This window comes from Magnolia sinica, chromosome 5 (assembly GCF_029962835.1).
Source record: "Magnolia sinica isolate HGM2019 chromosome 5, MsV1, whole genome shotgun sequence".
NCBI classification, from domain to species: Eukaryota; Viridiplantae; Streptophyta; class Magnoliopsida; order Magnoliales; family Magnoliaceae; genus Magnolia; species Magnolia sinica.
In genome coordinates, this window is record NC_080577.1 from 54732225 (window position 1) to 54753593 (window position 21369).

General features: G+C 35.9%; 1 non-coding gene across 1 annotated transcript; it reads left to right on the forward strand.

Annotated features, from left to right (window-relative positions):
- The first annotated feature begins 17081 nt into the window (after window positions 1–17081).
- Window positions 17082–17188, forward strand: LOC131247718 (small nucleolar RNA R71). Its single transcript, XR_009171989.1, has one exon. It is a non-coding gene; the product is annotated as a small nucleolar RNA R71 (small nucleolar RNA).
- Window positions 17189–21369: the final 4181 nt, after the last annotated feature.

Consider the following 21369-nt stretch of genomic DNA (forward strand, 5'->3'; position numbering starts at 1 on the left):
TTTGCATATTGCATTACATCCTCGGTATATGATATTTGTTTTACTATGTCTCCACATTACATAACCGATCTACATTGCTTCCTCAGTATATGATATTGCTTATTATATTTTTGCATCGCATAGCCTGGATATGACTGATGATATTTATGGACTTACTAGCATGTTTCCGCATTGCTCTGATATTGCATTCTTGACACTTACCTTACGCACACACTTTCATCACCCTTTAAGTATTTTATAAGCTCATGCATGATAGACACCATGTGAAAAATGGAAAAAAGGACGGATTTTGAGACAGTCCAGGACTGTCTCTAAAATTCCTTAGTTTAAAGACGGTTTAGAGACGGCCGTAAGCCGTCTCTAAAATTTTAGACGGCTCTTGACCGTCCCTAATATTGTCTTAAAATGTTGAACGTCCACAAATCGTTTAAGACGGTCTATGACCATCTTATATGCAGTCACCTGAGACGGTCAAAGATTGTCTGCATTAGAGACGGTCCTTGACTGTCTTATATGGGGTTATCTGAGATGGTTATTGGCCGTCCGCATTAGAGACAGTCATTGGTCGTCTTTTACTTGTAATTTGAGACTGTCAAAGACCGTCTCTATTAAAGATGGTCCTTAGCCATCTTATAGCCTTGTCAAAGACCGTCTTCATTAGAGATTATCAAAGACCGTCTCTATTAGAGACTGTCAAAGACCGTCTCTATTAGAGACGGTCCTTAGCCGTCATATAGCCCTGTCAAAGACTGTCTTTATTAGAGACTGTCAAAGACCATCTCTATTAGAGACTGTCAAAGACCATCTCTATTACAGACGGTCCTAAACCGTCTCTTTAAATTTTCTTTTTCAAAATATCATTTTTCTTAAACATTGTCAAAAATTAAGAAGCTCAAAAAAATTATGAATTTCGAAAAAAAAAATTAGTTGAGAAGCTTAGAAAAATAATTAACAATGTTTAAGAAAAATTTAATTTAAAAAAAAAAACTGTTGATAATTTTTTTTTAAAAAAGGATTTTGATAAAAAAATGATATTTTGAAAAGAAAATTTAAAAAATTAAACAAAATTGTGAAAAAAATTGACAAATTGTAAAAAAATATATATATTTTTTAAAAAAAACTCGATTTTGTATTTTGACAAGAAAAATTGAAAAGTTATATAACAAAAGTGAGATTTAAAAAATGATATTTTGAAAAAGAAAATTTAAAAAATTAAACAAAATTGTGAAAAAATTGACAAATTGTAAAAAAAAATATATTTTAAAAAAGAAAACTAGATTTTGTATTTTGACAAGAAAAATTGAAAAGTTAAATAATAAAAGTGAGATTTAAAAAATGATATTTTGAAAAAGAAAATTTAAAAAATTAAACAGAATTGTGAAAAAATTGAGAAATTGTAAAAAAATATATTTTTAAAAAAAGAAAACTAGATTTTGTATTTTGATAAGAAAAATTGAAAAGTTAGATAACAAAAGTGAGATTTTGATGATGTGTTGTATATCCTTGCCGCCTCTATGTTTCTCTAACCCATTTTTGGGCCGGGTATAAAAAATTATGTAGATTTAAATCTCAAGTGGACCACACCACTAGAAAGAATGAGAATATAGTACCTCGCCATTAAAAGTTATAAAGAGCCCATCGTAAGGTTTTAGTAATGTTTATTTGCAATCCAACTTGTTGATAATGTAAACAAGATCTAGATGAAGGTAAACTAAAAAGATCAAATTGATCCAAAACTTCTGTGGCCTTTAAAAGGTTTTTAATAGTTATTCATCATTGTTTTGATTGGTATGGCCCACCTGAGATTATTGAGTTCTTATGAATTGAAATCACATCCTAAAATATGATGGAAAAATATATGGATGGTGTCGATATACATAAAACATATCAAGGTGGGCCCTTAATCTGTGTGCGCCCCATCATGATGTGTGTAGAACATCAACACCATGCATTTGATGTGTCCCCTTTAAGTCCAAAAATCAGTCATATACGAAACTCAGGTGGGCCATAACATCTAAAACTATGTGAAGACATCCCTAAAACATATAAAAGCATTTGGTGTGGCCCCCATGAGTTTTGGATGTGTATGACACTTGGTCTGACTCCTCATCCAAGTGGAACGCACATAATGAATGGGCTGGATCTATGAACAACATCCAAATGGGCTTAATAAATGATCATGAATGTTTTAATGGGAGGGTAACCCTCTCAACTATAGTATGTAGTGTAGCCCACCCAAGTCATGGATTGACTCTATTTTTAAGATTGTGGCCCACCATGGAATGGTGCATCTGACTGATGGGGCAGATCCAAAGTTCAAGTCGACCCACCATTGAAAAGAGTGGGATAGTGACACCCACTATTGAAACCTTCTTAGGGCCCGCCGCGATGTTTATTTGAGATCCAACCTATTTATAAGTTAATATAGACATGGAATAAGGTGGGACATACACATAGTTTTGATGTGTCCCCTTTAGCTTATGAGATATCTCAAAAATCATCCATATATGAAACCCAGGTGGGCCATACCATCTAAAACTATGTGAAGACATCTAAAAAAATATATAAAAGCACTTGGTGGGGCCCACATGAGTTTTGAATGCAACTGAAATTGGGTCTAGCCCCTCATCCAAGTGGGACACACATAATGAGCTTGATTCGAACTTCTCCAGCTCCCAAGAAGTTTTTAATGGTGGAAATGCAATGCCCAATTTGTAGTCCACTCAAGCCTTATTCCTGCCTAATGTTTTGCATGATACCTTATAATGATCTGAGAAAAAAGATTAGGTTATAAAGCTGTATAGGGTCTACAAAAATATAAGTCGTCCATCTATTTTGAAGTCGTAGCCAAAAGTCAATTATCCATCGGCGCACCACACATTTTGAATGGTGGACGTCCAACTATCCACCTTTTTCTCATTTTGTGGTCCACTAGAGACTTAATTAGGGCTAATTTTTGGTGATATATCTCAAAATGATGTTGAGAAATGGATGGACGGCGTGGATGAAACATATCCATCATCGTGGGGCCCATAGAGCCCTCCCCTTTCCAAAGCTATATTTACCATATTTTGTTTTGTAAAAAAACAGTGAGTTTTGTATAAAATGTAAAATAGTGGTGACTCGTTCATGAAAATAGTGGCAATGATATAGAGTTATCCAGACCATTCAAATAATCCTTCTAGTTGTAAATTTTAATATTTATAATTTTCTTATATAATACAATCTTAACCATCCAAAAAATGGTCCCTCTTGCATGTACGACTGTTTACAGATTCTTTTGTTATAAACAATGGTAAACACACACTGTTTTGGATTTGAAAGGGTTATTTATTTAGAAGAGGATTTTCAATATCGAGCGCCATTTCTACTTTCCCATTTTCAAGCTGCGGCATCTTCCATCACCATCGACAGCGTCATCTTCCATGGATCAATGTCTTCAAATAGGTGAGCTTCTCTTTCCTCACCGATCGGACCCACCATGATGTGTTTTATGTGGCCCCACTATGATGTATTCCACTATGATCGGATCTATCCATCCATCACGTGGGCCACACCATTGGAATCACTGATCCCATTGTGTATGGTAACAGGCATATTGAGGAAGATGGTATCGTGTCCTTCCTCTCGGACCCAATCGGTCAAGGGCTGGAAATCATTGTAAGAGCGGTCCATATCCTTTTTACCTCCTTTTCCCATTTTAGTACTCGTTTGGGCTTAGTATACCAAGAGAACTCGAGGCAAGAACTTGCATTGATTTATACAAATAGTTATACGGATGCATTTGGATGGCAAAATTCGATTTGGGTTCTTTTGGAAGGCAAGAAAGGAAAAACTGTGATTTGGGTTTTCTTCCAAATGAATATTCTTTTTCGATTACTTAGTGTTTAATGAAGTTTTTATAATGATTCGATGATGCTTTGGTGGTGGTGTAGTGATCACCTCTTGGTTGAGCAAATGTGAAAATTCCTTTTCTTTTTCTTTTTTTAATGGTGAGTTGATAGAGCGATTTTTGGGGCCCACATCTTTGCACTGTGGCAAATGGGGGCCATGGTTCAGTGATTTAGGCCATTGGCCCAATTGGATGGAACTTGCTCCAAAAATTGCCTTGATTGGAGGATCTTGATTTCTCATATTAGGGACCATTTTTTTCTCAATCGTCTCTAAGTTTCTCTTTTTAACAGGTCTTATCATTGGGTGGACTGGTGTTGTCCTCTTCTTACTCTATTCCTCTTAACCATTTATATGCAAGATATGGGGGCTCATAATGCTAAGTGATGGGCCTCACTAGTAGTAACTAAGGCCCGTTATACAAATCATGGGGCTGAGGAATTGGATGCTTGTTCTCTAGATTCTCACAAATTGAAAGATCACAGCCATCCAGTCTTTGGCCTTTTCACATTGGATGTGGATTTGTTATTTTCTCAATGCCTCATTTAGGCACATGGACGGTTTAATTTTTTCTATTTTTTGTTTCATGTTGGGTGTTTAGGAAATGATCTCTTTAACGATACTAGTTGAAGTAGGTTCTGATACTTGTAAGTCTGAAATTTTCTTGAATTTCTCTTTTGGTTAGTATTTTTGGGACTTTTTGATATTTCCAGTTGGCAATAATTGGTTTTGGCCTTTAGTTTTTCCTGTTTTTCTGTTATTTGTCCTTGAATTTTTATGGTTTTGTTTTGTTTTGTTGTTTTGTTGTTTTTTTTTTGAATTAAGGAATGTTCTTTGGTGTATCCTTTCAACTGTTTTTGTTAGAGATTGAGCTATTTTCATTATAGCATCTGATTTTTTATGGTTTTGTTATAGCATCTGATTTCATTTTCACCCATTTATTCATTGTTGTGGGGCTAGCTTTTTTCATTGCTACTGTTAGAGATTGAGGCCAGTTGTTCTCTGACCTATATTTTTCATTAGAGAGTGATGGGTTAGCTCTTTTTTAATTTCTCTTCTTAGATTTATTGCTGCTTTTATGGGGATTTAATGTTCATACCTTTCATTTCTTTTCTTTTTTTCTTTTTTCGCCATGCAATGGAGGTGTGAATTGTATTGTTGTTGTTTTTGTATTGTTACCATTTTTTGATGGGATGATTAAAAGGCTTGTATTTCCTTATTTCATTGTTTGTATTTATTACCTACGATGTCCCATCACCGCCTTTTTTGTAAGATTGGTTGGGTGATTATTCCATTTTTTCTTTTTATGTGTTCTTGCTATTTTTCAACTACTTGATGACATGGTTGGTTACAAGTGAAAATTTTTCAAATTTGAAAGAGATTGGGATTTGGTCTTATAGTAATTCTTTTGTATTTGAATGGTAGAACTTACATACTGCAATCTCTCTTGTTACTGGTTGTTTGGATTGATCATACCTCATACATATGAAATATCAATGCCATTAATCTCATCCAGAACAAAGACAGCAACAATTTATAACAGAAATTTCCCCAGATTTCCCTTCGCATTTATATTTCAGCAGAACAGCTGGTTAGCTACTCTGTTGTTGCATCTGGGGTGAACAGATGTATCCCAAATTTCGTTCTTCCTCTCTTTATTCATGAAGGTGCATGATAATGGACATATATTTGATAAATGTATGTTCTGTTGGGAGATAATGGATAGAGCTTTAATAATTGGATGTTCTGTCTTATTCCAACTTTAAGGTGTGACTTGACCAAACTTGTCATGTGTCAGATTGGTTTTATGTTTGCATTGTGCTGCTCATTTATGTTGAGATCTAGCTTAGTACACGTGTGCAAGATCTTGATCATTTGCAGGGAGATCCCCTCCGATCATGTGTCATGGCCTGAAAATCAAGATGGTCCAATCTTTAAGTGAGCTGAAAAGGTGTGATTAATGCTCTTTTGACAATTATCAATTAGTCTTGGTACTACCTTTGATTGATGAAAGGTTCAAGTAAGGCTAGAGAAGTTCAATTGAGAGCACTCGCCCATAAGGATTACAGACACAAATCTGGTCATTAAACCTAGACATCCACATAAGTGCCAACATGGAATGCATGTGTGATCCAGATCATTCATCAAGATCCAAAATTTTATCTGGTAGGCCCAATTGTCAATCTCTCCAGCCTAAGAATCGGGCCAGTTATCTCATATGTGAGCCACTGCATGCAAAATAAATGGGCAATTGAAAAAGAATGTCCAATAGTCCAACATTCGATGCGAATGTTTGGCCCTCCTGACGAGTCTACCACCCTGATTCATATTGAGTTTCAGATCAGTCACAAATAGCAAAATCCTAGTTGAAATTGTCATCCTTTTCCAATTATTTCCATTATCCAATTCCTTCATCTAATGTTAGTTTTTACAAAAATAACATAATACATTTTGGGTTGTATTTGGATGAGCAACTAAATTGAATTGAAAATATTCAGCTTAAAAAAGATGAAACAACCAAATCCTGGTTACATTTCCTAGCATTCACTAGTGAGTAACTCACCCTTAAATTTCAACTCCAGTTATTTCAGGTCCATCTTCAAAGTATAGCGATTATACTTAGGAGCCAAAGTCCCAAACCCATGCCAGCCATACTATAATTACAAATTGCTAATTTTTATTTTACCAGAATAACTATTGCAATTCAGATCATCCATTCATACATGCATGGCTGAATAATTTTCTACATGGTCTGTCCTTTGGATGCTCAAATTGCAACTCTCTATCTTCAATTCTTGCAATCCATTTCAAATGGAATATCCATTCATACATGCACTTCAGCAATTTGTCCAATAAAAAAATGATGGCCAAGAGACGTGTTCTTTCCAAATTGGAATTCCAATGCATGCGACATGAAGCTAGCTCAGAAATTTGATTACAATTTGGCCATTTCTCTAGTTTCCGTCTAGGTTGCTGAGTTGTACATCCAAACACACCCTAGGTTTCTTTTGTTCATGCTCATGTTATGTATGATCATCTTTATGTATTAGGAGTTCCATTCCACTTTAGTGATTTTTGGTTTCTGATTGTTTATGTTATAATATATTTCTTTCTATTTAATAGAAATTTCAGTATAACCCATTTCTTCCTTGATTGCTAAGTACACATTTGGGACTGATCTGGTTTCCATTGTTGTAGGTTAGTGTAGGTGTCACTTTAGGGGGAGTTAACAAGATAAGTTTATATTTTTTCTTTTTGGTAGCATTTGAGTGTCTAATTACCTGCTTGCCTTCTTTTCTTTTCTGTTTTCTTTCTTTCTTTTAATTGTAATTCTCTTCGACTGTTTTAAATCAATAAGGGACGCCCTCATATTCAAGGAACGGTTTCAACATGACAATGACGGTAAGCTTAACTCTCTCTCTCTCTCTATATATATATATAATTATTATTATTATTATCTTGCAGCCTATGATCTATGGTAGGGGACCAACTCCTGCTAGCATGTCAATGGTGCTAATGCTATTGCCCGATGGACAACTTGGATATGTCCTGTAAGTACAAATCATTAACATACTACTAATAATTTTTATTTTTTTTGCCTTCTAAGGTGAATCATGACTCACAAGGCTGGTCAGTTTGCATCCAAACACACTAATTACTATCACTCTGATGATTTAAATTTCAAAGAAAGAAGAAAAAACATCTATATGACTAAACTGCTTTTAGATTTCCCATTCATGACAGTGCCGAAATGTGCATAATAGTCAATTCTGACCCAGGAAAGCTGCAAAATATGCATGATTGTAAGAACTCGTCTTTTTTGTTGAGGATTTCACTAACACCCACACCGTTGACACACACACCCACATACAAAAATTATACAAGAGAGTATTTCCTAGAAGGTGAGAACCGCTGTTATGACCATGATGAAGCTGTCTATTACCTATAGACGACATTGGAGGGGCCTGACCATTTGGACATGCCGTGTTTATGTATTTGTTCGAAATTAATAGAGTAGACGCGGATGTGCGTCGGAGCTATTTGGATGTTGAGTGGGGGTCCCTGGAAGGTGGGAACTGTTGTTATAACCATGATGAAGCTGTCCATTTCCTATAGACAATATTGGAAGGGCCTAGCCAATTGGAGCAAGCCGTGGTTATAACTATGTTTGTAGGGACCACACCCTTAACCTATAACCTAAAACTATTCTCAAATCCCAAAGCCTATAACTACAACCTAAACCATAACCTAAACCTATAACCTATAACCCAAACCTATAACCTAAACTCAATTCCTTAAACTTTGACCTACAACCTAACCTAAACCTATTCTCAAATCCCAAAACCTATAACCTAAACCTTAACCTAAACCTATAACCTATAACCTATAACCTGAACCTATAACCTAAACTCAATTCCCTAAACATTAACCTATAACCTAACCTAAACATATACTTATAACTTAAACATATTCTCAAATCCCAAAAACTATAACTATAACCTAAACCTTAACCAAAAACCTATAACCTAACCTAAACCTAAACCTATAACCTTAACCTAAACCTAAACCTATAACCTAAACCTAAACTTGAAAACCGAAACCTAAACCCGATCTCGAACCCGAACCCGATTTCCTAAACCTAAACCTTAACCTATTCTCAATTCCCTAAACCTACAGCTTATAACCTAAATCTAAACCTTAACCTAAACCTAAACCTATACCTATAACCTTAACCTAAACCAAAACCTATGACCTAAAACCTTAACCTATAACCTATAACCTAAACTTATAACCTATAACCTAACCTTAACCTAAACCTAAAACCTAAACCTTAACCTATAACCTAAAACCAAAACCTAAACCTAAAACCTAAATGTATTCTCAAATCCCTAAACCTAAACCTACACCTAATCCCAATCTCAACTCCCTAACCTAAACCTAAACCTAAACTTGAAAACCCAAACCTAAACCCGATCCCGAACTCGAACCCGATTTCCTAAAACTAAACCTTGACCTATTCTCAATTCCTTAAACCTATAGCTTATAATCTAAACCTAAACCTTAACCTAAACAAAAACCTATGACCTAAAACCTTAACCTATAACCTATAACCTAAACTTATAACCTATAACCAAAACCTAATACCTAAACCTTAACCTATAACCTAAAACCTAAACCTAAACCTAAAACCTAAATGTATTCTCAAATCTCTAAACCTAAACCTACACCTAATCTTAATCTCAACTCCCTAACCTAAACCTAAACCTAAACTTGAAAACCCAAACCTAAACCCGATCCCGAACCCGAACCCGATTTCCTAAACCTAAACCTTAACCTATTCTCAATTCCCTAAACCTATAGCTTATAATCTAAACCTAAACCTAAACCTAAACCTAAACCTATAACCTTAACCTAAACCTATAACCTTAACCTAAACCAAAACCTATGACCTAAAACCTTAACCTATAACCTATAATCTATAACCTAAACTTATAACCTATAACCTAACCTTAACCTAAACCTTAATCTATAACCTAAAACCTAAACCTAAACCTAAAACATAAATGTATTCTCAAATCCCTAAACCTAAACTTACACCTAATCCTAATCTTAACTCCCTAACCTAAACCTAAATCTAAACTTGAAAACCCAAACCTAAACTCGATCCCGAACCCGAACCCGATTTCCTAAACCTAAACCTTAACCTATTCTCAATTCCCTAAACCTTAACCTATAACCTAACCTAAACCTAAACCTATAACCTGCACTTATAACCTAAACGTAAACCTATAACCTAAACCTAAGCCTAAAATCTAAACCTAAACCTAAAACTGAAATGTATTCTCAAATCGTTAAACCTAAACCTACACCTAATCGTAATCTCAACTCCCTAACCTAAACTTAAACCTAAACTTGAAAACCCAAACCTAAACCCAATCCCAAACCCGAACCCGATTTCCTAAACCTAAACCTTAACCTATTCTCAATTCCCTAAAGCTATAACCTATATACTATAACCTATAACCTAAACTTAAACCTTAACCTAAACCTAAAACCTAAACCTAAACCTAAACCTATAACCTAAAACCTAAATGTATTTTCAAATCCCTAAACCTAGACCTACACCTAATCCTAATATTAACTCCCTAACCTAAACCTAAACCTAAACTTGAAAACCCAAACCTAAACCCGATCCCGAACCCAAACCCGAACCCGATTGCTGTAATAATGTAGCCTAATCACATGGCAACAAACAAGAATGTATCCCTTCTAACACATGCCCCTTTTTACAAAGCTTTAATTTTTGTTGTTGTTTTTATTAACTTGAATTGTAGCCCAATCACATGGCAACAAACAAGAATGTATCCCTTTTAACACATGCCCCTTTTTACAAAGCTTTAATTTTTATTGTTTTTCTATTAACTTGAATTGAAATACTTTTTACATTATTTGCTTGCATTAGTTTTATTTTAATGATCAGTTTTATTTTAAAAAAATTTCCACTTTTTTGGAAGAAGTTTCTACAATTCTTCATGATTCTGAATTATAATGTTTTGTTGGTTGAATATTTTTTTATTAGATGAAAGACATAAAAAGAAAATTATTGCTGATTTTTTTCCTTTTTTTATTTATAATGTTGAACTTATATGTATTTATACGAGGATGAATGTAATGTGGATAAGATTATTTGTGCTTAGATGGATGTTGTTTATGTTTGGATGAATGTAGTTTATGTTTGGATGGATTTACGAAGTTTAGGTTTAGATGGATGTGAATGTGAATATGATGAAATATATTATATAACAGGTGTATATGGGGAAGAATACGATGAAATATATTGTAATAGGTGTATATTAACCATCTTAAATTTGAAAATGTCCTTTGAAGGCTCATAAGAGACGGTTTATAGTAGTCCTTTTTAAGGACGGTCCATGACCGTCCTTTGAGGGCTCATAAGAGATGGTTCATAGCAGTCCTTTTTAAGGACGGTCCATAACTGTCCTTTTTTTGTCAATAAGATTGACAGTTTTCAACTGTCCTTTAAGTAATACGACACGTCAAAATTTGACGGCCTATGCGATGGTCCATGACCGTCCTTTTTGGTCATTTGAGATGGTTTTGGACCGTCCATTTTTCGTTGTTTTGGCGTAGTGAGATGCGTGCAGGTGGCATTAAGTCGTTGCAGTGTTGAGCTTAGAGCATGCAACCGTCTTTTGGAGCTTTGATTTTTGATATATGTATTTCCCTTTCAGCACTGTATTTAACTATTCATATTAGTGGATATGTGATGACGGTTTTACGTTTGTAATTTGGGTAAACTTGTGGTTATGCTTCTTATAAGATAAATGTATGTTGAAAAATCCTCTTTGTAGGATCCCAGGATCGGAATCTGGCGTATGGGCGCTGAGAGCAGATAATGGGGTACTACAGAGGCTGTCAGCACCAGATTCGGCGATCGCGAATTTTGTGAGCCCGGTTTCCAAGTTTGGAGCATGACAAGAGAAGCCCTACATTATTCATTATGCAAGTAGAACTCTAAATCTTGCGCAAGTGAATTACTCTACTATGGAGAAGGAACTCTAAGCCTTAGTGTTCACTTTGGACAAATTTAGGTCCTACTTGATTGGATCCAAGATCATCATCTACATTGATCATGCGGCGTTGAAGTACCTTCTTTCTAAGAATGATACTAAGCCCCACTTGATAAGATGGATCCTCCTACTCCAGGAATTTGATTTGGAAATAAATGATAAAAAATGAGTAGAGAACATAGTGGCTGACCATCTTTCAAGACTTAATCTCCTTGATTCCCTTAAAACGACACCCATAAATGACATGTTCCCTGATGAACAACTTTTTAAACTCTCTCACCTACATTGGTTTGCTGATATTGCAAATTAGCTCGCTACAGGTTTCACACTGACACACTGGACTACGCAAGATAAGAAAAAGTTCTTCACTGAGGTACGTAAGTTCTTTTGGGACGATCCATACTTATTTAAGTATCGCCTAAAGTAAATTCTAAGGAGATGTATGCCAGACAATGAACACCAATTTGTCATCTCCTTTTGTCACTCTCAAGACTATGGTGGTCACTTTTCTACTAAAAAGACCAAGGTAAAATTTTACAGTGTGGCTTTTACTAACCCACAATGTTCAAGGACACTAATGAGTTTTGCAAAGCTTGTGAGTGTTGTCAGAAATTAGGAGCGTTGTCCTGTCGAAATATGATGTCATTGAATCCCATTTTAATGATTGAAGCATTTGATTAATGGGGCATCGATTTAATCGGGCCATTCCCCCAATCCTTTCAAAATTTATACATTTTGCTAGCAGTAGACTATGTCACTAAAAGGGTCAAAGCGATCCCGTGACAGAACAATGACCATCGTACGGTCATCCAATTCTTAAAGTCAATATCCTTTCCTAGTTCGGAACGTCTCGAGCGATCAATAGTGATGGAGGTCACATTTCTGCAATAGGCCATTTGAGAACTTAATGATGAAATATGACATCTCTCATAAGGTGAGCACTCCATACCACTAACAAACAAGTGGGTAAGTTGAGATTTCTAATAGAAAAATTAAACACATTCTGGAGAAAACAGTTAACCCTGACCGTAAGAATTGGTCAATTCGATTAACCGATTCTTTATGGGCTTACCATACAGCCTTTAAGATCCCCATTGGAATGTCTCCCTTTAGACTCATTTATGGGAAAGCTTGTCACTTGCCTATGGAATTGGAACATAGAGCCTACTAGACTATAAAAAATATGAACTTTAACCTGAACAACGCTGGCTTGTTGCACAAACTACAATTGAAAGAACTCGAGAAAATCCTGAACGATGCTTACGAAAACTTCAGAATTTATAAGGACAGGATAAAGGTATTCCATGACAAGAACATCCTTCAAAAATTATTCTTAACTGGTCAAAAAGTCCTCTTATACAATTCTCGATTACAACTTTTTCCGGGTAAACTGAGCTCTCGTTGGACAGGCCCTTTCACTATTACTAATGTTTATCCTCATGGGGCCATTGAGATAAAGAATCCAAACAATGGCAATGCTTTCAAAGTAAATGGACATCGTTTAAAGCCATTTATTGAGAAAATTGAGTCAAAGGACATGTCCATGCCTCTGACTGATCCTGTGTACTAGGACTAATCTGCTAGTCTGATGGAGGTATAGTTATGTTTATTGCTTTCATAGGATTTAGGATTAGGGTAGTTTGCTTCCAGTATATTTAGTTGTTGTGCTAACCCATTTCATGCTGAGATTCATGGAAAAGCTTCAAGTTTCCTTCCTCCAGGTATTATCTTTTCATCACTACTCCCTTTCTTTTCGCAGCCTCATGTGCATTAAATGCTTACTTCTTTTACATTGAGGAAAATTTAGATTTTAGGTTGGAGGGTGTGGATTAGGAAAACTAATCAGTATTTTCTTATTTTTGAGCAAAAAGGTGTGGACGAATTTTTAAAATTTTCAAACTAAAAACCTATTTGGAAAGCGATAGTTTATGCGCTTAAGGATGCTTTGAGTCTGATGACAGGACAGATTGAATTTTGAATTGTTGAAATTTGATCAACTAAGTAATCTATCTGCTAAGTTCTTGAACTCAATGGATTAAGAGGAAGTTTGGATATCATATTGATTCAAATCACGAATACACATTCAATTTGCTTTCTATGAGTTGTGCTAGAATTTTCAATCCTTAGTATGTAAATCATTGAAAGATGTTGAGAATTGAGTCTAGAGAATTTTATCCACCTTAAAGATGAAAAACCAGTTAAAAAATAGGAGATGGACAAAAAGGTCAAAAATGAAAAGAATGAAGAATGACAATGTTTTTGAAGGGAATGAAAAAGGTCTCTGAAAAGAATGTAAAAGTCTGAAAAAAGAATGAATAAGAGTGGTCGTTGATATAAAATTAGAAACTGGAAAAGAATGAAAAGGGGAAATGTTCAGAATTAGTACTTAAGATTTCAACTAATCTTGATATGACGAACATGGCTAACATTATGAAATGATAGTATGTTTATGGGAAGTAAGTTGATATTCACTGAGCACATTGGAAAAACTTGATATATGAACTTATGCTTTGAATTAATTGATAAAGAACCTATTCGAGTGGTTGCTTACATGATTCGGCTCTACGTTTTCAAAATCTCACCTTCTTGTCTTGTTTTTACCCATTCATACTTGATTGTTGTTCACAACCCCAAGTGTAGGGTCACGATGTAGTAATAATCTCGGTGAGATCAAGGTTGAATCCACAGGGACTAATCTTGTGTGTATTCTGAAAGTAAATAGAAGTAGAACTAGAAGAAGATGTAAACCTAAATCTGAAAGTGTAGGGAGTAATTGTGGGAGATTTAATGAAAAACTTAAGACATACAAAGGTGGGAACTAGGGTTTCCAACGATCCACTTATAGCAATCAAGGAGATCTATGTATGATTCAAGGACACAACTGGAATCAGAGTCCCATGTTATCCAATTGGAAGATATCTCAGTTACACCAAATCTGAACTTCCTTTGACCTAATTCTCAATAGATGAGAGTTATGAGAACTAGAAGTGATTCCATCACAAACCATGCCCAGGAGACAATGGCTCACAGTAGGATATACCAATCTCATAAACAAACATAAGAGAATCATGAAGATTAGAGGGGATTTTGTCATCCAACAAGGCTCAAGGGATGATGGTAAATAACAAGATATCCTAATTTCACAATCTCAATACATGAAAAGAACATACTCAAAGTTATTGCATATCTACTGTAATTTGAGTCATAACAAACCATTAAAAACTAAAAGTATTTCTTAAGTATCAAACTAGAATTGATAAGAGTTTAGCATAAACATGAATCAAAGCAATAGAAAACATCCCATCACACTACAAGTTTCACCTCTTAGCCCTAGTTAAGAGGTTTAATCAACCATAGACATAATTGTAACTAAAACCCTAGAAGAAAGCATGAAAAACTAAGGAAGAAGAAGAACTCTTAGCGACAGCTCTACACACTTTTGGTCTAGTCCTCAAACCCTAGAATATTGATAGATTTCCATGGATGCCCTAGGGATTCCTATTTATAGTTGTGCAACACCTCCTTTCATAATTCTTTGGAAAAAATCTAGAAACTACCTCAATTTACGCACTTTGCGTAACTCTGTGTAACTTCACATGATCCATTCGATGACATCGAGTGGCCTTCAACCATCCAAGGGCTCCCTTATGCTCGACGAGAGTAGAAATGAGCATACTCTCTTGTTCTTGCTCAAGGTGGGAAGAAATCATAACCGGGTATGTCTCATCTTAATCTTAATAGGCATATTTCAAATTTAGGTCAAGCTTCGGTGCCTTAAGGTTAGATGGTAGAGGCACTACATTAGTTTGGGGGAATTCTTCAAATTGTGGCCTCCACCGGTTAACTTCAAGTACCAGCATGGTATCGAGAATGGTCTCCATCTCCCTAATCATATCGTCGTCCAAATCATGGGAGTGGGCTAGGCACGTCTTTAGAGGCTTAAAGGACAAGGTCATCAGAGTTCTATCCTCCATGAAAGAATCAATCAAATTAATATCGTGGGCATCATCATCATCCTTTACCTGTTTGCCCGTGTTGAAAAAGATATTCAACTCTAATGTCATATTTCCAAAAGACAAACTCATGAATCCATTCCTGAAATTAATGATTGCATTTGTTGTGGCAAAGAATGGACGACCAAGAATGACAGGAATCTGAGTACTCATGTCGATGATGAGTTGAGTATCTAGGATGATAAAATCTACCAGGTAATAGAATTTATCAACCTGGACCAACACATCCTCAATTACCCCTCTTCGTACATGAACTAAGCAATCATCAAGTTGTAATGTGGTTCGAGTGGGTTTCAATTCACCCAAACCTAGCTGTTCATAGACCGAGTAAGGAATCAGATTTACGCTCGTTCCTAAGTCAAGAAGTGCATGCTCAATCTGGTAGTTCCCAATTACATAAGGGATGGTTGGGCTATTAGGATCTTTGTATTTCTGTGGCACATCTTGCTTTAGGATGACACTCACTTTTTCTATCAAAAAAATTTTCTTTTTAATACTTTACCGCCTCTTAGTCGTGCATAAGTCGTTCAAAAATTTGGCATATGAAGGTATTTGTTTAACCGCATCCAGTAAAGGAATATTGACCTTCACTTGTTTCAACACCTCTAGAATGTCCTGAGAGTTAGAGAGAGATTTGGTGCTATCAACTGTTGGGGGAATGGGGCAATTGGCTTGCTCAGAGGTTCCGGTTCTAATCCATGTGGAGTGTTGCTAGGTCTATCAGGTTCATCTACTTTCAGGTCATTAGACTGTTTAGCCCTTACCGGAATAAATTTGTCAATTATCTTCCCACTCCTAAGAGTGGTGATAGACTTAGCTTGGTCCATTTAATTTGAAGAGCTTGGATCACTTATTTTGTATTGCGTTTTAAGATTGGGGAAAGGTTGGGCTAGAAGAATCCTTTTTTTCCCAATTGAATTTTTTGTTTCATACCTTTGTATGGCCTTTGGAAGGTCTTGAAGGGTTTACAATATACTCTGATTAATAAGCTCTTGGTTTGGAATATGTTTCCAAACCGGATCCTCTTGAAGTTTCCCTTAATTCAAGAATTGGTTAGGGATTCCTTGAGAAGTAGCAGTTTGTCCATTCCTCCAACTAATGTTCGGATGATTTCTCTAACTAGGATTGTATGTATTAGAGATGGGTCTACTGAAAGGTCTTTGGTAGTTGTTCACAACATTTGATTGCTCGCTCATCTCCTCTTAAAAAGTAGGTATCGTTGGGCAATTTTCAGTTGTATGTATGTTGCATGCACATATACCGCAAACAAGTTCCTTTGTCTTATCCTTCTTAAGTTCCATGGCCTCGACCTTCCTTGTGAGACTGGCCACTTTAGCATTTATATCATCATCCTCTTTCAGCAAGTATGTCCCACCTCTGTCCCTTACTTGAGTAAGCTTAGATGTGGTGCTAGATTTTGGGTAGATGTCCCATGATTGTGCGGTTTCAACAAGTTTGTTAAAGTAATCCCACACCTCATCGACATTTTTATTCATGAACTCCGCCATTGCACATCGTATTGACGAATTGGCACATGAAAAATGTCAGTCCATTGTGGAAGAAAGTTGTTATGCGCCATGTTTCAAAACCGTATTGTTGTCATGAACTGACGAGATCCTTGAACCGCTCCCAACATTGGAAGAAGGTTTCATCTTCCTTTTGGGTGAAGTTCATGATCGACTTCCTGATGGTGTTTGTCTTATGGTATAGAAAGAATTTTTTTTATTAACTCTTTCATCATGTCATTCCATGTGCCAATAGATCATGGACGTAGTGAGTGCAACCACGTCTTAACTTTTTCTTTCAGGGAGAAAGGAAAGAGTTTCAGTCTGACCGTGTCCTCAGACACGTTAGGAAAGTATAAAGTGGTGATAACCTCATCAAACTCTTACAAGTGCAGGAATGGACTTTCAGATTCAAGTCCAAAGAACTTTGGAAGGAGTTGGATCACTCCAAGATTGATATCCATGTTTCCTGGAAAAACCATACATGAGGGCGTGCTCACTCTGTAAGTAATCTCATAAAGTATGAGGCGAGGATGCATGGTGCACCTCATTCTCATCCTGGACTTCTGCAACTTGAGGTTGTAGTTGATTCACCAGTTGATTTACAAGTTGATATCCAGTCATAACCTCAATTAACTTTGAGGATCTTAAGTGGTGTCTAAGCTTGTGATGGATAGATAACGCCTAACCAATCCTCCTTCACTCAAAAGACGTTGAGTGTTGTCACGGACCCACTTGGGCATGAAACACTCTCAGCCCTCAATTTTAGATTCCAACCTAAACCTAAAAGAAATAAGGAAATAGAGATCTATAAATAGAAAAAGAGAATTAGAAAGAAGTTACTAAATTAGAAGGTTCTATGTTAGGATCCTGCAAAAGAAAAATGAAAGTGAGTTATTTTCTAAAAAGGAAATAAGGAAAGCAACCTAGTTTCTAAATAAATAAATAACAGAGAGTTTATAAAAATAGAAAATAGGAAGCTTCTAAAAATTAAAAAGTTAGTTTATAAAAACAAATTAGGAAAGTTTCTATTCTAGAATTAGAAAGTAGAAAGAGGAAAGTTTTTAAACCTAGAATTAGAAAGCTAAGTTAGTTTCTAAAATAATTCAGAAAAACCCTAATCCTAAAAATAGAAAATAAAAAAACCATAAACTTAAACTAATTACAAAACCAGTTAATCTCAGAAAAATGCAACCGTTAGTCGCCGACAACGGCGCTAAAAACTTCTTCACAACCCCAAGTGTAGGGTCACAATGTAGTAAAAATCTCAGTGAGACCGAGGTCGAATCCACATGGACTAATCTTATGTGTATTCTGAATGCAACTAGAAGTAGAAATAGAAGAAAATGTAAACATAAATCTAGAAGTGTAGGGAGTAATTATGAGAGATTTAATGAAAAACTTAAGAAATTCAAAGGTGGGAACTAGGGTTTCCAATGATCCACTTATAGCAATCAAGGAGATCTATGCTTGATTCAAGGACACAACTGGAATCAGCGTCTCATCAAATCCAATTGAAAGATATGTTAGTAAAACTAAATCTGAACTTCCTTTGACCTAATTCTTAGTGGATAAGAGTTTTGAGAACTGGAAGTGATTCCATTATAAACCATGCCCAAGTGACAATGGCTCACAATAGGATATACCAATCTCATAACCAAACATAAGAGAATCGTGAATATTAGAAGGGATTCCATCATCCAACCATGCCCAAGGGATGATGGTTAACAACAGGATATTCTAATTTCACAATCTTAATACATGAAAAGAACATACTCAAAGCTATTGCAGATCTATTGTAATTGAGTCACAACAAACCATTAAAAACTGAAAGTATTTCTTAAGTATCAAACTAGAATCAAAGAGAGTTCAACATAAACATGAATCAAAGCAACAGAAAATATCCCATCACGCTACAAGCTTTACCTCTTAGCCTTAGCTAAGAGGTTTAGCCAATGATAAGCATGATTGGAACTCAAAACCCTAGAAGAAATCGTGAAAAACTAAGGAAGAAGAAGAACGCTTGTCGACAGCTCTCCACGCTTTTGCTCCACTCCTCAAACCATATAATATTGATAGATGCCCATGGATGCCCTGGGGACTCCTATTTATAGTTGTGCAACACCTCCTTTTACACTTCTTTGGAAAAATTTGGAAACTGCCTCAATTTACACACTCTGTGTAACTTAGCACGATTCGTTCGATGACATCAAACAACATTCGATGTCATCGAAGGTGTCTTTTATACGTACTTTTTTTGACCTTTTTTAACTTTATCTAGACTCTGTAACCTCGATGTCATTGAACCTACCTTTGATGTCATCAAAGAGGCCTTCGATGTCATCGAGCATTATTCGAGGAATTGATAATGTGTCCAAAACAGTCTAGAGAGTTAATCCAATTTCCTCAATAAATTTGATGTTATTGAAGAGACCTTTAATGTCATCAAGTAGATGTTTGATATCACTGAGGAGTACTTCGAGTAATCAAAAATGGTGCCCAATGTGTCCAGTGAGTTTTGTTAAAATTCTAGAGAAAATTTGATGCCATCAAGCTGGTCTTCGAAGTCATCGAGCAGATCTTCGAGTCATCAAACTACTTCTCAAGTCATCGAAAAACGTCTTCAATTTGTCTTGCAACCAACTCAATTTTTCTTCATAAATTCAATGTCATCGAATGTGTCCTTGATGTCATTGAGTAGTGCTCGATGACATAGTCAATGTGTATTCTGTACTTGTTCTTTCGGCTTCGTTCCTTCTCCACTTGGCTTTCTTGAATCTTAGTACTTTGAAATCTTCAATCTTTGTCTCCTAAGATCCATTCTTTGCATTAGTGATCTTTGAGTGTTAAATCCATGCTTTTAACACCTTTTCCAATCCAAGGTCTTAAATTTACCTTGCAACACAAACATGAGTAAAATAGGACATTAAGCAATATCATGTTCTTAAAACCAAGATATAAATGGGGTCGAATATGCAATATTTAACCCTTAACAATTGCACAAAAAATTGTTTTCTAAAAAGGGTTTTGAACCTTGAAGATGCAAGATTATTTCACGCATGTTTTGCTTGGGACTAGCAAAATACTGGTTGGGGATATTTCATATTTTTCTCCATTAATATCTTGGTTTTATGAACATGATACTTCTTAATGGTATATTTTATACACGTTTGAGTTACGAAGTGAATCTAAGAGCTTGGATTGAAAAGAATGCTAAAAACATGGATTTAATGCTTAAGAATCAACAAGGCAAAAGATGGATCTTAGGAGACCAAGAATGAAGAATTTACATGCCAAAGATCCAAGGAAACTAAGTACAAAGGATGGAGAAAAGACTGGCAAAAGCACAAGTTAAACAGAAAAAAACAAGCAATTTGGTCCCACCTAAGCCAACTTCGGTCTGTCCAAAATTGCACAAAATAGTCTAGTAAGAAATCAAGATTTTCAGGCTTAATTCGTTCCCACCTAAGCTAACTTCGGTGCAATCGAAGCCAACTTCAGTCCCACCTAAGCCAATTTCAGTCCCACCTAAGTACTTTGCACATAAACTTCAGATGTGATTTCCGTATGACTGAATGAACTTCGGTGCGACCAAAATCACGCAGAATTGTCCAACAATAAAGTACAATTTTCAATCTTAATTCAGTTTGACCGAACCCAACTTCGATCTGACCGAACCATAATGCGGAAAAGCTGCGGCTATGTAAATTGAGGTGGTTTCAAGGTCGGTTTGCGAAAATCTCCAGTCAGTGCATTAGGTGGAGCTTCACAACTATAAATAGGAGTCCCTAGGACGTTCTTCGGATCATTTAGTGTTTAAGGAGTGGAGCCAAAGGGTGGAGAGCCTTCCCCAAGAGTCTTTCTTCTTCTTCCTTAATTATTTTTATGCTTTTCTTAAGAGTTATTAGTTCAATCATGTCTACGGTTGGCTAAACCTCTTAGCTAGGGCTAAAAGGTGAAGCTTGTAGTGTGATTGGGATGTTTTCTTTGCTTTCACTCATGTTTATGTTGAACTTCATTGATTTCTAGTTGATTTAAGGAATATTTTTAGTTTTCAATGGTTTGTTATGACTCAAAATATAATAGATCTGCGATAGCTTTAGATATCTTCTTTTCTTAATTGAGATTGTGGGATTGGTAAATCTTATTGTTTGCCATCGTCTTCGGGGCATGGTTGGGTGACGGAATCCCTTCTAAATCCTCACAATTCTCTTCCATTGAAGCTAGATCAATGAGAAGTTCAAAGATGTTATCATCTCTCATTCCAATTGGACAAGATAGGACTCTGATTCCAATTGGATCTCTTGAATCAAGCAAGGTAGCACCCAAGAGCTACAAGTGGATCCTTGGCACCCTACTTCCCACCTT